We start from the raw sequence: 16,664 nt of genomic DNA on the forward strand, positions 1-16,664 counted from the left end.
GTCCTCCCAGTAAACTCTATGTGAGTCACTGACATCCCCATTTTGCTGTTTGACAGCTTGCTGTCTGAGACCCTCTAATGTGGGACAGGATTGCTGTGCCACACTCAGCTCCTCCCTGGCAGGCCCCCCTCCACCCAAAAGCTCAGCAGTGTCTGCTGCCAGATCCTCTGGTGAAGGTTCTGCACAGGGTGGAAATTCTTCTTCCTCAGAAGTTGAATTATCTGTAGAGGGAGGGATAGTGGGTAGGGATTTACCCTTGCTACCCCTAGCTTTAGGGAGCACTTGGTCCATTGTCCCAGGATCCAAGTCACCCTGTCCTTTTTGCTTTTTGGCCTGAGCCCTTGTCAAAGCAAAAATATGCCCAGGAATGCCCAGCATTGCTGCATGAGCCTCCAACTCCACTTCTGCCAAAGCTGATGTCTATAAATAATTTCCTAGTAGACAGTCTACAGGTAAATCTGAAGCAACCACAACTTTCTTTGGACCAGTAAACCCCCCCAGTTGAGATTCACAACAGCCATGGGGTGGCTAAGAGTGTTGTTATGAGCGTCTGTCACTCGGTACTGGTGACCAAGTAGGTGTTGTTCAGGGTGTACCAGTTTCTCTATTACCATGGTAACACTGGCACCTGTGTTCCTGTAGGCCTGAACCTCAACACCATTGATTATTGGAAGTTGCTTGTACTTATCCATATTAAGGGGACAAGCAACCAAGGTGGCCAAATCAATGGCACCTTCAGAGACTAACACAGCCTCTGTGGTCACCCTAATAAGACCAACCCCAACTAAATTACCAAAAGTGAGCCCAGCTACTCCCTTGGATTGGCTATTAGTAGGTTTGCTCCCACCACCACTGCTATTACTAGGGGCACTAGAGGCTGCAGTAGGGGTTGTGGTAGTGGGAGGTTTGGTGATTTCCTTTGGACAACTGGCATCAGTTGTCCAATGGTCTTTTACTTTACATAAATAGCACCAAGGCTTTTTTACTTGATTAGAAGAGGATTTGGACCCACCACCCCCACCAGAGTGTTTTTGTGGGCCTGATGAAGACTCATTTTTAGATTTGTCCCCACCCTTGTCTGAAGATTTACCATCCTTCTTCTTGCCATGCTTGTCACCCCCTGTATGAACTTTTCTGTTCACTCTTGTTCTGACCCATTTGTCTGCCTTCTTTCCCAATTCTTGGGGAGAGGTCAGATCTGAGTCCACTAGATATTGGTGTAACAAATCAGACATACAGTTATTCAGAATATGCTCTCTCAGGATTAGATTGTACAGGCTTTCATAGTCAGAAACTTTACTGCCATGTAACCACCCCTCCAAGGCCTTCACTGAATAGTCAACAAAGTCTACCCAGTCTTGTGAGGACTCTTTTCTGGTTTCTCTGAACTTAATCCTGTATTGTTCAGTGGTTAAGCCAAATCCTTCCAAGAGTGCATCCTTCAAAACTGCAAAGTTATTGGCATCACTTTCTCTCACAGTAAGGAGCCTATCCCTACCCTTTCCACTGAAAGATAGCCATAGGATAGCAGCCCACTGCCTTTGAGGGAACCCCAGTACCATACAGGCCCTCTCAAGTGCAGCAAACCACTTGTTAATGTCATCCCCCTCCTTGTAAGGGGGAACTATCTTGTGCAGATTCCTGGAATCATGCTCTCTCACAGGATTGCTATCAGGAATACTGCTGCTGCCACCATGGGGTCCAAACCCCAACCTCTGTCTCTCCTTCTCCAGATCTAGGGATTCCCTGTCTAGAGCCAGCTGTTGCTGTTTAAGCTTCAGCCTGGTCTCTTCCACTCTCAACTTATTGAGTTCCCTTTCTAACAATTTGTCTTGAAGGTCTGTGGGTTGAGAATGCTTAGACACAGAAGAAATATTGGATTCAGCAGAGGGAGACCTGCCTCTAATAGCTTGCACTCTAACAACCTAGCCTTCAGGAACAAAACCATCCCTACTATGATGGGAGCTTCTATTACTACCAGTGTTGCTAGGTGGTCTGCTAAGGGGCAGATTAGGAAGAGAACCCTGTACACCTCCCTCAAGGGGCTCCCCTGAGTCAGAGTGTGAACTATCTCCTAACTTCTCAATTGAAGTGCCACCCTGGGACTTATCATTCTCAATGAGCATGTTAGACAGAAATTCTCTAGAAGGGTTCTTTCCTACCACTAAACCTCTGTCAATGCAGAGACTCCTTAGGTTCTTGAAGTTAAGATTGTCATAAGTTGTATTGACCATTTTAAGAGAAGTTCCTACATCAGACATGATAGAAGAAGGTTTAGAGACAGTGAGAAGAGAGAAAAAGTTTCAGGACTTTTTAAAGAACAGGAAAAAAAAACTTTTTCAAACTTTTGAAACTTTTTGAAAGTTTAGGAGTACTTTTCAGCACTTAGCAGACAGTGTAAGAGAAGAAAAGCAAAACTTTTTGGTTAGATGTACATACACGGAACTTGTTTTGTATATTATTCTCTTATGAAAAGTACACAATGACAAAGTGGTAAGTAGTTGCAAGTACTTATCCCACCGCTGCACAACCAATGTAGGAGGCTGGCCTGGCTTGTAGTGTGTACCAGGTCCAGTTATCCCTTATTAGTGTAGAAGAGGTGTTTCTAGCAGCTTAGGCTGATAGAAGGTAGCTATAGCAGAGCAGCTTAGGCTGAACTAGGAGACATGCAAAGCTCCTACTATACCACTGGTGTCATATGCACAATATCATAGGAAAACACAATACACAGATATACTAAAAATAAAGGTACTTTATTTTTATGACAATATGCCAAAAGTATCTCAGTGAGTACCCTCAATATGAGGATTCCAAATATACACAAGATATATGTACACAATACCAAAAATATGCAGTAATAGCAAAAGGAAGTAATGCAAGCAGTGTAAAGTCACAATAGATTGCAATAGGGGCACATAGGTATAGGGGCAACACAAACCATATACTCCAAAAGTGGAATGCGAACCACGAATGGACCCCAAACCTATGTGAGCTTGTAGAGGGTTGTTGGGGCTGTAAGAAAACAGTGAGGGTTAGAAAAATAGCCCACCCCAAGACCCTGTAAGGTAGGTGTAAAGTGCACCTACAACCCCCAAAGAGCACAGAAGTCGTGATAGGGGGATTCTGCAAGGAAAACCAACACCAGCAAAGCAACAACAGTGGATTTCCGGACCTGAGTACCTGTGAAACAAGGGGACCAAGTCCAAGAGTTGCAACAGTGTCGAGAGTGGGCAGGTGCCCAGAAAATGCCAGCTGAGGGCGCAAAGAAGCTGCCACTGGATGGAAGAAGCTTGGTGTTTTGCAAGAACGAAGAGGACTAGGAACTTCCCCTTTGGTGGATGGATGTCCCACGTCGTGAAGAAGCTTGCAGAGGTGTTCCCACGCAGACAGACCAGAAACAAGTCTTGCTAGCTGCAAGGGTCGCGGTTAGGGTTTTTGGATGCTGCTGTGGCCCAGGAGGGACCAGGATGTTGCCACTTGGACGAGGAGACAGAGGGGGCACCCAGCAAGTCAGGGAGCCCTCAGAGAAGCAGGCAGCACCCGCAGAAGTACCAGAACAGGCACTTGGAAGAGGAGTGAACCAGAGTCCACCCGAAGTCAGAAAAGGGAGTCCCACGACGCCGGAGGACAACTCAGAAGGTTGTGCAATGCAGGTTAGAGTGTCGGGGACCCAGGCTTGGCTGTACAAAAAGGAAATCCTGGAAGAGTGCACAGGAGCCGGAGCAGCTGCAAATCACGCGGTACCCAGCAATGCAGTCTAGCGTGTGGAGGCAAGGACTTACCTCCACCAAACTTGGACTGAAGAGTCACTGGTCTGTGGGAGTCACTTGGACAGAGTTGCTGAGTTCCAGGGACCATGCTCGTTATGCTGAGAGGGGACCCAGAGGACCGGTGATGCAGTCTTTTGTTGCCTGCAGTTGCAGGGGGAAGATTCCGTTGACCCATGGGAGATTTCTTCAGAGCTCCTGGTGCAAGAAGGAGGCAGGCTACCCCAGAGCATGCACCACCAGGAAACAGGCGAGAAAGCCGGCAGGATGAAGCGATACAGGGTTGCAGTAGTCGTTTTTGCTACTTTGCTGCGGTTTTGCAGGCGTCCTGAGCAGTCAGCGGTCGATCCTTTGGCAGAAGGTGAGAAGGTGAAGAGGGAGATGCAGAGGAACTCTGGTGAGCTCTTGCATTCGGTATCTGAAGAATTCCCCAAAGCAGAGACCCTAAATAGCCAGAAAAGGAGGTTTGGCTACCTAGGAAGGAGGATAGGCTAGTGAGACAGGTAAGAGCCTATCAGAAGAAGTCTCTGACGTCACCTGCTGGCCCTGGCCACTCAGAGCAGTCCAGTGTGCCAGCACACCTCTGAATCCAAGATGGCAGAGGTCTGGGGCACGCTGGAGGAGCTCTGGGCACCTCCCTGGGAGGTGCAAGTCAGGGGAGTGGTCACTCCCCTTTCCTTTGTCCAGTTTCGAGCAGGGCTGGGGGATCCCTGAACCGGTGTAGACTGGCTTATGCAGAGATGGGCACCATCTGTGCCCATCAAAGCATTTCCAGAGGCTGGGGGAGGCTACCCCTCCCCAGCCCTGACACCTATTTCCAAAGGGAGAGGGTGTAACACCCTGTCTCTGAGGAAGTCCTTTGTTCTGCCTTCCTGGGCCAGGCCTGGCTGGACACCAGGAGGGCAGAAACCTGTCTGAGGGGTTGGCAGCAGCAGCAGCTGCAGTGAAACCCCGGGAAAGGTAGTTTGGCAGTACCCGGGTCTGTGCTAGAGACTCGGGGGATCATGGAATTGTCTCCCCAATGCCAGAATGGCATTGGGGTGACAATTCCATGATCTTAGACATGTTACATGGCCATGTTCGGAGGTACCAATGTGACGCTATACATAGGTAGTGACCTATGTATAGTGCACGCTTGAAATGTTGTCCCCGCACTCACAAAGTCTGGGGAATTTGCCCTGAACAATGTGGGGGCACCTTGGCTAGTGCCAGGGTGCCCACACACTAAGTAACTTTACACCCAACCTTCCCCAGGTGAAGATTAGACATATAGGTGACTTATAAGTTACTTGAGTGCAGTGGTAAATGGCTGTGAAATAACGTGGACGTTATTTCACTCAGGCTGCAGTGGCAGGCCTGTGTGCGAATTGTCAGAGCTCCCTATGGGTGGCAAAAGAAATGCTGCAGCCCATAGGGATCTCCTGGAACCCCAATACCCTGGGTACCTTAGTACCATATACTAGGGAATTATAAGTGTGTTCCAGTATGCCAATGTGAATTGGTGAAATTGGTCACTAGCCTGTTAGTGACAATTTGGAAAGCAGAGAGAGCATAACCACTAAGGTTCTGGTTAGCAGAGCCTCAGTGAGACAGTTAGTCATCACACAGGGAACACATACAGGGCACACTTATGAGCACTGAGGCCCTGGCTGGCAGGGTCCCAGTGACACATACCTTAAAACAACATATATACAGTGAAATATGGGGGTAACATGCCAGGCAAGATGTTACTTTCCTACACAACCCCCCCCCCCCCAAACGAAGGCCAATAAGACTAGCCATGACCTGATGAGTCTTCATTGTCTAAGTGGAAATATCTGGAGAGTCCATCTGCATTGGAGTGGGTACTCCCAGGTCTATGTTCCACTGTATAATCCATTCCCTGTAGAGATATGGACCACCTCCTCAATATAGGGTTTTCACCTTTCATTTGTTTTAGCCAAAGTAGAGGTTTGTGGTCTGTCTGAACAATGAAGTGAGTGCCAAACAGGTATGGCCTCAACTTATTCAGTGCCCAGACCAAAGCAAAGGCCTCCCTCTCTATGGCAGACCAACACTTTTCTCTAGGGGTCAACCTCCTGCTGATAAATGCAACAGGTTGATCCTGGCCCTCAGAATTGAGTTGTGATAAGACTGCCCCTACCCCTAATTCAGATGCATCAGTTTGAACAATGAATTTCTTGGAGTAACATGGGCCTTTTAGGACAGGTGCAGTGCACATGGCCTGTTTGAGCTCCTCAAAAGCTTTCTGACAGTTAGCTGTCCACAATACCTTTTTAGGCATCTTCTTGGAAGTGAGATCATTAAGTGGGGCTGCAATGGAGCCATAGTTTTTAATGAATCTCCTGTAATACCCAGTGAGGCCTAAGAAGGCTCTCACCTGGGTCTGAGTTGTAGGGGGAACCCCGTCCATGATTGTTTGGATTTTCCCCTGAAGTGGTGCAATCTGTTCTCCACCTAACAGGTGTCCCAGATAAACCACTTTCCCCTGCCCTATCTGGCACTTTGAAGCCTTGATAGTGAGGCCTGCCTTTTGCAGGGCCTCCAAAACGTTCCACAGGTGGACCAGGTGATCATCCCAGGTGGAGATGATATATCACAGCTATATCGTCCAGATATGCTGCACTAAAAGCCTCCAACCCTTGCAGGACTGTATTCACCAACCTCTGAAAAGTGGCAGGTGCATTTTTCAAACCAAAGGGCATTACTGTGAATTGGTATTGCCCTCCAATAGTCGAAAATGCAGTTTTTGCTTTAGCATCCTCTGATAACTTGATCTGCCAATACCCTGCAGTCAAATCAAAGGTGCTTAGATACTTGGCAGATGCCAGTGTATCTATGAGCTCATCTGCCCTGGGTATAGGGTGAGCATCAGTGTTTGCTACCTGGTTGAGACCTCTGTAATCTACACAAAACCTCATCTCCCTTTTTCCATCTTTTGAGTTAGGCTTTGGTACAAGCACCACAGGAGAGGCCCATGGGCTTTCAGAATGTTCAACCACTCCTAGTTCAAGCATTTTCTGAACTTTTTGTTTTATGCAGTCCCTGACATGGTCAGGCTGCCTATAGATTTTACTTTTGACAGGCATGCTGTCTCCAGTATCTATTGTGTGCTCACACCAAGATGTGGTACCTGGCACAGTTGAAAAGAGTTCAGAAAACTGACCTAGGAGATTTATGCAGTTGTCTTTCTGCTCAGCAGTAAGACAGTCTGCCAATACTACACCTTCCACTAGAGCATCCTGTCCTGTGGAAGAGAAGAGATCAGTGAGAGGGTCACTCTCTTCTTCCTGTCCTTCATCTGTTGCCATGAGCAGGGTGAGATGAGCCCTGTCATAGTAGGGTTTTAGGCGATTGACATGGAGCACCCTAAGGGGACTCCTGACAGTGCCCAGGTCAACCAAATAGGTGACCTCTCCCTTCTTTTCAACAATGAGATGGGGTCCACTCCATTTGTCTTGGAGTGCTCTTGGGGCCACAGACTCCAATACCCACACCTTCTGTCCTGGTTGGTACTGAATCAGAACAGCCTTCTGGTCATGCCATTGCTTTTGGAGCTCTTGGCTGGCCTGAAGGTTTTTACTGGCCTTTTTCATGTACTCCGCCATTCTGGATCTTAGGCCAAGTACATAGTCCACTATATCTTGCTAAGGAGCTTTTAAAGGTTGTTCCCAACCCTCCTTCACAAGTGTTAGGGGACCTCTTACAGGGTGTCCAAATAGGAGTTCAAAGGGGCTGAAGCCCACTCCTTTTTGGGGTACCTCCCTGTAAGCAAAAAGGAGGCAAGGTAAGAGGACATCCCATCTCCTCCTGAGTTTTTCAGGGAGTCCCATTATCATTCCTTTGAGAGTTTTATTAAACCTCTTTACCAGTCCATTTGTTTGTGGATGATAAGGTGTGGTGAATTTGTATGTTACACCACATTCCTTCCACTTAGCCTTCAAGTATGCAGACATAAAGTTGCTACCCCTGTCTGATACAACCTCTTTTGGGAAACCCACCCTGGAAAAGATTCCCAGGAGGGCTTTTGCCACTGTAGGTGCTTTAGGGGTCCTTAGAGGAATTGCTTCAGGATATCTTGTGGCATGGTCCACTACAACCAAGATAAACCTATTGCCTGAAGCAGTAGGAGGGCCAAGGGGGCCAACTATGTCAACCCCTACCCTTTCAAAGGGAACCCCAACCACAGGTAGTGGAATAAGGGGAGCCTTTGGAGTGCCACCAGTCTTGCCACTGGCTTGGCAGGTCACGCAAGACTTACAAAAATCTTTTGTGTCCTCTGACATCCTAGGCCAGTGAAACAGGGGGACAAGCCTTTCCCATGTTCTAATCTGACCCAAATGTCCAGCCAAAGGAATGTCATGTGCCAGAGTTAGGAGGAACTCTCTGTACTGCAGGGGAATGACCAATCTCCTGGCTGCTCCAGGTTTTGGGTCCCTTGCCTCTGTGTACAAGAGATTGTCCTCCCAGTAAACTCTATGTGAGTCACTGACATCCCCATTTTGCTGTTTGACAGCTTGCTGTCTGAGACCCTCTAATGTGGGACAGGATTGCTGTGCCACACTCAGCTCCTCCCTGGCAGGCCCCCCTCCACCCAAAAGCTCAGCAGTGTCTGCTGCCAGATCCTCTGGTGAAGGTTCTGCACAGGGTGGAAATTCTTCTTCCTCAGAAGTTGAATTATCTGTAGAGGGAGGGATAGTGGGTAGGGATTTACCCTTGCTACCCCTAGCTTTAGGGAGCACTTGGTCCATTGTCCCAGGATCCAAGTCACCCTGTCCTTTTTGCTTTTTGGCCTGAGCCCTTGTCAAAGCAAAAATATGCCCAGGAATGCCCAGCATTGCTGCATGAGCCTCCAACTCCACTTCTGCCCAAGCTGATGTCTATAAATAATTTCCTAGTAGACAGTCTACAGGTAAATCTGAAGCAACCACAACTTTCTTTGGACCAGTAAACCCCCCCAGTTGAGATTCACAACAGCCATGGGGTGGCTAAGAGTGTTGTTATGAGCGTCTGTCACTCGGTACTGGTGACCAAGTAGGTGTTGTTCAGGGTGTACCAGTTTCTCTATTACCATGGTAACACTGGCACCTGTGTTCCTGTAGGCCTGAACCTCAACACCATTGATTATTGGAAGTTGCTTGTACTTATCCATATTAAGGGGACAAGCAACCAAGGTGGCCAAATCAATGGCACCTTCAGAGACTAACACAGCCTCTGTGGTCACCCTAATAAGACCAACCCCAACTAAATTACCAAAAGTGAGCCCAGCTACTCCCTTGGATTGGCTATTAGTAGGTTTGCTCCCACCACCACTGCTATTACTAGGGGCACTAGAGGCTGCAGTAGGGGTTGTGGTAGTGGGAGGTTTGGTGATTTCCTTTGGACAACTGGCATCAGTTGTCCAATGGTCTTTTACTTTACATAAATAGCACCAAGGCTTTTTTACTTGATTAGAAGAGGATTTGGACCCACCACCCCCACCAGAGTGTTTTTGTGGGCCTGATGAAGACTCATTTTTAGATTTGTCCCCACCCTTGTCTGAAGATTTACCATCCTTCTTCTTGCCATGCTTGTCACCCCCTGTATGAACTTTTCTGTTCACTCTTGTTCTGACCCATTTGTCTGCCTTCTTTCCCAATTCTTGGGGAGAGGTCAGATCTGAGTCCACTAGATATTGGTGTAACAAATCAGACATACAGTTATTCAGAATATGCTCTCTCAGGATTAGATTGTACAGGCTTTCATAGTCAGAAACTTTACTGCCATGTAACCACCCCTCCAAGGCCTTCACTGAATAGTCAACAAAGTCTACCCAGTCTTGTGAGGACTCTTTTCTGGTTTCTCTGAACTTAATCCTGTATTGTTCAGTGGTTAAGCCAAATCCTTCCAAGAGTGCATCCTTCAAAACTGCAAAGTTATTGGCATCACTTTCTCTCACAGTAAGGAGCCTATCCCTACCCTTTCCACTGAAAGATAGCCATAGGATAGCAGCCCACTGCCTTTGAGGGAACCCCAGTACCATACAGGCCCTCTCAAGTGCAGCAAACCACTTGTTAATGTCATCCCCCTCCTTGTAAGGGGGAACTATCTTGTGCAGATTCCTGGAATCATGCTCTCTCACAGGATTGCTATCAGGAATACTGCTGCTGCCACCATGGGGTCCAAACCCCAACCTCTGTCTCTCCTTCTCCAGATCTAGGGATTCCCTGTCTAGAGCCAGCTGTTGCTGTTTAAGCTTCAGCCTGGTCTCTTCCACTCTCAACTTATTGAGTTCCCTTTCTAACAATTTGTCTTGAAGGTCTGTGGGTTGAGAATGCTTAGACACAGAAGAAATATTGGATTCAGCAGAGGGAGACCTGCCTCTAATAGCTTGCACTCTAACAACCTAGCCTTCAGGAACAAAACCATCCCTACTATGATGGGAGCTTCTATTACTACCAGTGTTGCTAGGTGGTCTGCTAAGGGGCAGATTAGGAAGAGAACCCTGTACACCTCCCTCAAGGGGCTCCCCTGAGTCAGAGTGTGAACTATCTCCTAACTTCTCAATTGAAGTGCCACCCTGGGACTTATCATTCTCAATGAGCATGTTAGACAGAAATTCTCTAGAAGGGTTCTTTCCTACCACTAAACCTCTGTCAATGCAGAGACTCCTTAGGTTCTTGAAGTTAAGATTGTCATAAGTTGTATTGACCATTTTAAGAGAAGTTCCTACATCAGACATGATAGAAGAAGGTTTAGAGACAGTGAGAAGAGAGAAAAAGTTTCAGGACTTTTTAAAGAACAGGAAAAAAAAACTTTTTCAAACTTTTGAAACTTTTTGAAAGTTTAGGAGTACTTTTCAGCACTTAGCAGACAGTGTAAGAGAAGAAAAGCAAAACTTTTTGGTTAGATGTACATACACGGAACTTGTTTTGTATATTATTCTCTTATGAAAAGTACACAATGACAAAGTGGTAAGTAGTTGCAAGTACTTATCCCACCGCTGCACAACCAATGTAGGAGGCTGGCCTGGCTTGTAGTGTGTACCAGGTCCAGTTATCCCTTATTAGTGTAGAAGAGGTGTTTCTAGCAGCTTAGGCTGATAGAAGGTAGCTATAGCAGAGCAGCTTAGGCTGAACTAGGAGACATGCAAAGCTCCTACTATACCACTGGTGTCATATGCACAATATCATAGGAAAACACAATACACAGATATACTAAAAATAAAGGTACTTTATTTTTATGACAATATGCCAAAAGTATCTCAGTGAGTACCCTCAATATGAGGATTCCAAATATACACAAGATATATGTACACAATACCAAAAATATGCAGTAATAGCAAAAGGAAGTAATGCAAGCAGTGTAAAGTCACAATAGATTGCAATAGGGGCACATAGGTATAGGGGCAACACAAACCATATACTCCAAAAGTGGAATGCGAACCACGAATGGACCGCAAACCTATGTGAGCTTGTAGAGGGTTGTTGGGGCTGTAAGAAAACAGTGAGGGTTAGAAAAATAGCCCACCCCAAGACCCTGTAAGGTAGGTGTAAAGTGCACCTACAACCCCCAAAGAGCACAGAAGTCGTGATAGGGGGATTCTGCAAGGAAAACCAACACCAGCAAAGCAACAACAGTGGATTTCCGGACCTGAGTACCTGTGAAACAAGGGGACCAAGTCCAAGAGTTGCAACAGTGTCGAGAGTGGGCAGGTGCCCAGAAAATGCCAGCTGAGGGCGCAAAGAAGCTGCCACTGGATGGAAGAAGCTTGGTGTTTTGCAAGAACGAAGAGGACTAGGAACTTCCCCTTTGGTGGATGGATGTCCCACGTCGTGAAGAAGCTTGCAGAGGTGTTCCCATGCAGAAAGACCGCAAACAAGCCTTGCTAGCTGCAAGGGTCGCGGTTAGGGTTTTTGGATGCTGCTGTGGCCCAGGAGGGACCAGGATGTCGCCACTTGGATGAGGAGACAGAGGGAGCGCCCAGCAAGTCAGGGAGCCCTCAGAGAAGCAGGCAGCACCCGCAGAAGTACCGGAACAGACACTTGGAAGAGGAGTGAACCAGAGTCCACCCGAAGACACAAAAGGGAGTCCCACGACACCGGAGGACAACTCAGAAGGTTGTGCACTGCAGGTTAGAGTGTCGGGGACCCAGGCTTGGCTGTGCATGAAGAAAATGCTGGAAGAGTGCACAGGAGCCGGAGCAGCTGCAAATCACGCGGTACCCAGCAATGCAGTCTATCGTGGGGAGGCAAGGACTTACCTTCACCAAACTTGGACTGAAGAGTCACTGGACTGTGGGAGTCACTTGGACAGAGTTGCTGAGTTCCATGGACCACGCTCGTCATTCTGAGAGGGGACCCAGAGGACCGGTGATGCAGTCTTTTGTTGCCTGCGGTTGCAGGGAGAAGATTCCGTTGACCCACTGGAGATTTCTTCAGAGCTCCTGGTGTAAGAAGGAGACAGGCTACCCCCAGAGCATGCACCACCAGGAAACAGGCGAGAAAGCCAGCAGGATGAAGCGATACAAGGTTGCAGTAGTCGTTTTTGCTACTTTGTTGCGGTTTTGTAGGCGTCCTGAATAGTCAGCGGTCGATCCTTTGGCAGAAGGTGAAGAGGGAGATGCAGAGGAACTCTGGTGAGCTCTTGCATTCGGTATCTGAAGAATTCCCCAAAGCAGAGACCCTAAATAGCCAGAAAAGGAGGTTTGGCTACCTAGGAAGGAGGAGAGGCTAGTGAGACAGGTAAGAGCCTATCAGAAGGAGTCTCTGACATCACCTGCTGGCCCTGGCCACTCAGAGCAGTCCAGTGTGCCAGCACACCTCTGAATCCAAGATGGCAGAGGTCTGTGGCACGCTGGAGGAGCTCTGGGCACCTCCCCTGGGAGGTGCAGGTCAGGGGAGTGGTCACTCCCCTTTCCTTTGTCCAGTTTCGCGCCAGAACAGGGCTGGGGGATCCCTGAACCGGTGTAGACTGGCTTATGCAGAGATGGGCACCATCTGTGCCCATCAAAGCATTTCCAGAGGCTGGGGGAGGCTACTCCTCCCCAGCCCTGACACCTATTTCCAAAGGGAGAGGGTGTAACACCCTATCTCTGAGGAAGTCCTTTGTTCTGCCTTCCTGGGCCAGGCCTGGCTGGACCCCAGGAGGGCAGAAACCTGTCTGAGGGGTTGGCAGCAGCAGCAGCTGCAGTGAAACCCCGGGAAAGGTAGTTTGGCAGTACCCAGGTCTGTGATAGAGACTCGGGGGATCATGGAATTGTCTCCCCAATGCCAGAACGGCATTGGGGTGACAATTCCATGATCTTAGACATGTTACATGGCCATGTTCGGAGTTACCATTGTGACGCTATACATAGGTAGTGACTTATGTATAGTGCACGCGTGAAATGGTGTCCCCGCACTCACAAAGTCCAGGGAATTTGCCCTGAACAATGTGGGTGCACCTTGGCTAGTGCCAGGGTGCCTACACACTAAGTAACTTTGCACCCAACCTTCACCAGGTGAAGGTTAGACATATAGGTGACTTATAAGTTTCTTAAGTGCAGTGGTAAATGGCTGTGAAATAACGTGAACGTTATTTCACTCAGGCTGCAGTGGCAGGCCTGTGTGCGAATTGTCAGAGCTCCCTATGGGTGGCAAAAGAAATGCTGCAGCCCATAGGGATCTCCTGGAACCCCAATACCCTGGGTACCTCAGTACCATATACTAGGGAATTACAAGGGTGTTCCAGTATGCCAATGTGAATTGGTGAAATTGGTCACTAGCCTGTTAGTGACAATTTGGAAAGCAGAGAGAGCATAACCACTGAGGTTCTGGTTAGCAGAGCCTCAGTGAGACAGTTAGTCATCACACAGGGAACACATACAGGGCACACTTATGAGCACTGGGGCCCTGGCTGGCAGGGTCCCAGTGACACATACCTTAAAACAACATATATACAGTGAAATATGGGGGTAACATGCCAGGCAAGATGGTACTTTCCTACACTGGCCAACCACTGTGCCAGTGGTAAATCGATGACCTCATTGAGCTGGCAGGCACTGCATGTGTATTGCACCAAGTAGTGAGAGTGCTACTTGCCAATAGCCAAGTAGGCCTGCCAACTAGCTGTGCAGGATCCTGTTGGGTGTGCAGTCCTTTGCATGCCTGTCTCAATGGCCATAGGTAGTGGGCAGGTACTGGACAGGTGTGGCGGGTATGATACTCGTTATGTACATGTTTGCATCAGTTAGACCATCAGCGGTTGACATGTGCATTATTGAGGTTTCCCCCATGGTGTTCCCAAGTTGTAGGATGTTCAGAGAAGGGCATATTGCATCATTCTTCTATCTACTTCTGCTGCCACACCTGTAAGAAGAATCATCAACAACTCTTTAACTTCAGGAACTTTTCCTGTAGACCTGAAAAAGGCATACATACGAACGTTATTAAAGAAAACAAACCTAGACCCGCAAGACCCCAACAACTACAGACCAATCACAAATGGACCTTTCCTGGGCAAATTGATAGAAAGAGCAGCATTCGCCCAGATGTCACAATTCATTGAAGACAATTCTAAACTTTCAGACTTCCAAACTGGATTCCGCCCAGGAAGAAGCACTGAATCGGCACTCATAGCAATCTGGGATGATCTTAAAAACACAGTTGACCGCAATGGAGTTGCTGCACTACTTCTCTTGGATCTCTCAGCTGCCTTTGATGCGGTTGACCATGACACCCTAATTCAAAGACTTCACGAAGCCGGCATACAAGGGATTGCTCTCAACTGGATTACTTCCTATGTTTAAAAAAGATCTAATATCATCCACTCGTCCCCCTTCTCGCCCGAACCCTTCCTCACAAAAGCAGGGGTCCCCCAAAGATCAATCATCTCACCTTTGCTTTTCAACATCTACATGATATCTTTACCAGAACTGGTCAATGATTTCCATCTCACATGCTACAACTATGCAGATGACACACAAATACTACTTAAATTAGAATGCCCCAAAAACATTGAAAACTCAGAAATCTTCAGTTGCCTCAGAGCCGTTGATCAGTGGATGACCTGGAGCCATCTCAATCTAAATACCTCCAAAACAGAAATACTCATATGTGGTGACTGGAAAAATTATGACCCTCTGTGCGTCTGGCCTGACGATCTCGGACCACCTCCTCAATTATCCAAGGAAGTTAAAAACCTAGGAATCACCATGGATTCCAAGTTAACTATGAATGCCCAAGTGGACAAATTAGCACGAACAAACTTCATCACCTTGAAGACTTTACGACGCATCTTCCCCCACCTCGGCTTTCCACACAAGGTGCAAGCTACTATCTCGCTTGTACTATCCAAACTGGAATATGCCAATGGCCTCTACCATGGATCATCTCTATCTATTATGAAAAAACTACAACGTATCCAGAATTCCGCAGCCAGGCTACTATTACATGTAAAGCCGCAAGCCCACATCTCCCCTGCCTTGAGGGCACTACACTGGTTACCCGTTGCCAGAAGATGCACTTTCAAGCTGCTTTGTATCACCCACAAAGATATACATGGAACAGGACCGCTTTTTATCAGAAACAAAATAACCAAATACATCCAACAAAAAAAACCTCCGCTCAAGATTGCCACCCCGCCTTAGAACAACACCATACAAGAAAAAGACTATAGGTGGTACATCCTTCTCCGTTCAAGCAGCCAAACTATGGAATTCATTACCCCCAACTACAAGAGCCACAGATAACTTTCTTGTCTTCAGAAAACTACTCAAGAGTTGTCTCTTTCCTTCATAAACACTATATTCAAATAACTATGGACTGTATATGCTGATAAATATTTTTTCAGATTATGTGTATATTTCTATTTATGTATAGTTCTTTAGAAAATATGTATCGCTACTATGTCATAACAATAAAATACACACACACTCTTTAAATCCATTAGACTAAGTATATTTTACCCATGGTTCTAATTATGTATTATATGTGCATATGTGTGTGTATTCATGTGTGTTTGTATGTGTGTGTGTGTATGTGTGTATGTATATATAGATATATGTATGTGTGTATGTGTATATGTTTTTTCTGTGCTTGGCATGTTCCTAGGTCATTGCTTGGCTCCTGGGTGGGTCGTTATACTAGATATCTATGAATTCCTGCTCTCATCTTATCACACTTATCTATCCATCATCATATGCCATGTCTCTATCAAACTATCCTCCATTCTCACTCTGACTCATCCCAAATCCTTTCTACTACTTTCATCTCCTAAATAACTCTGCCTAAGCTCTTCCCTCCGCTTCCACATCTAACTCACCAAACCTCACTCTACTACCGTGACCTCCAACACAACCCAACTAAATTCTCCCGCATTTATCTCACCATGCTACTATGCTCTCCCTAACCCTTCCACATACTCTTCCCTCCTCCATCCCCCTTTACTCATCCCAAGCCTTTGGGTTGAATAAATGAAGGATATACTCCCAATTAACACTTCTGGATTTCTTTCCTCCTCCACCCCTCCATTACTCCAGTCAATCTAATTAACAAACTCTCATGTCCGCGGCTCAAATTAACTCATAATAATACTAAAACTGTACTCATTATTTCCCGATACTAATCCATCACTAATTCTTGTTGGGTTCCAGAGTAGCGTGCTACTCACCGAAAAGCAATTTGACGCCTCGTCAGGGATAGTAAGCGCTATATAAATACGATTACAATGCAATACAATACAATGGCATCAAATAATTTGCTGATGTTCTACCCTGTGTGACTGTTGTGCTGGCATTGACCCATTGCAGCCTGCCTCTCTCTCTCTTTCTCTCCCTCCCTGTCCTCCTCTGTCTTTGTGTGCATCAGCATCATCTGGCGAAGGAAAAGGGGCACCGGTGAGTGGGGAAGCAGCAGCCCGTGGGACCCAGGAGGCTGA

The sequence above is a fragment of the Pleurodeles waltl genome, chromosome 8, assembly GCF_031143425.1.
Source record: "Pleurodeles waltl isolate 20211129_DDA chromosome 8, aPleWal1.hap1.20221129, whole genome shotgun sequence".
NCBI classification, from domain to species: domain Eukaryota; kingdom Metazoa; phylum Chordata; class Amphibia; order Caudata; family Salamandridae; genus Pleurodeles; species Pleurodeles waltl.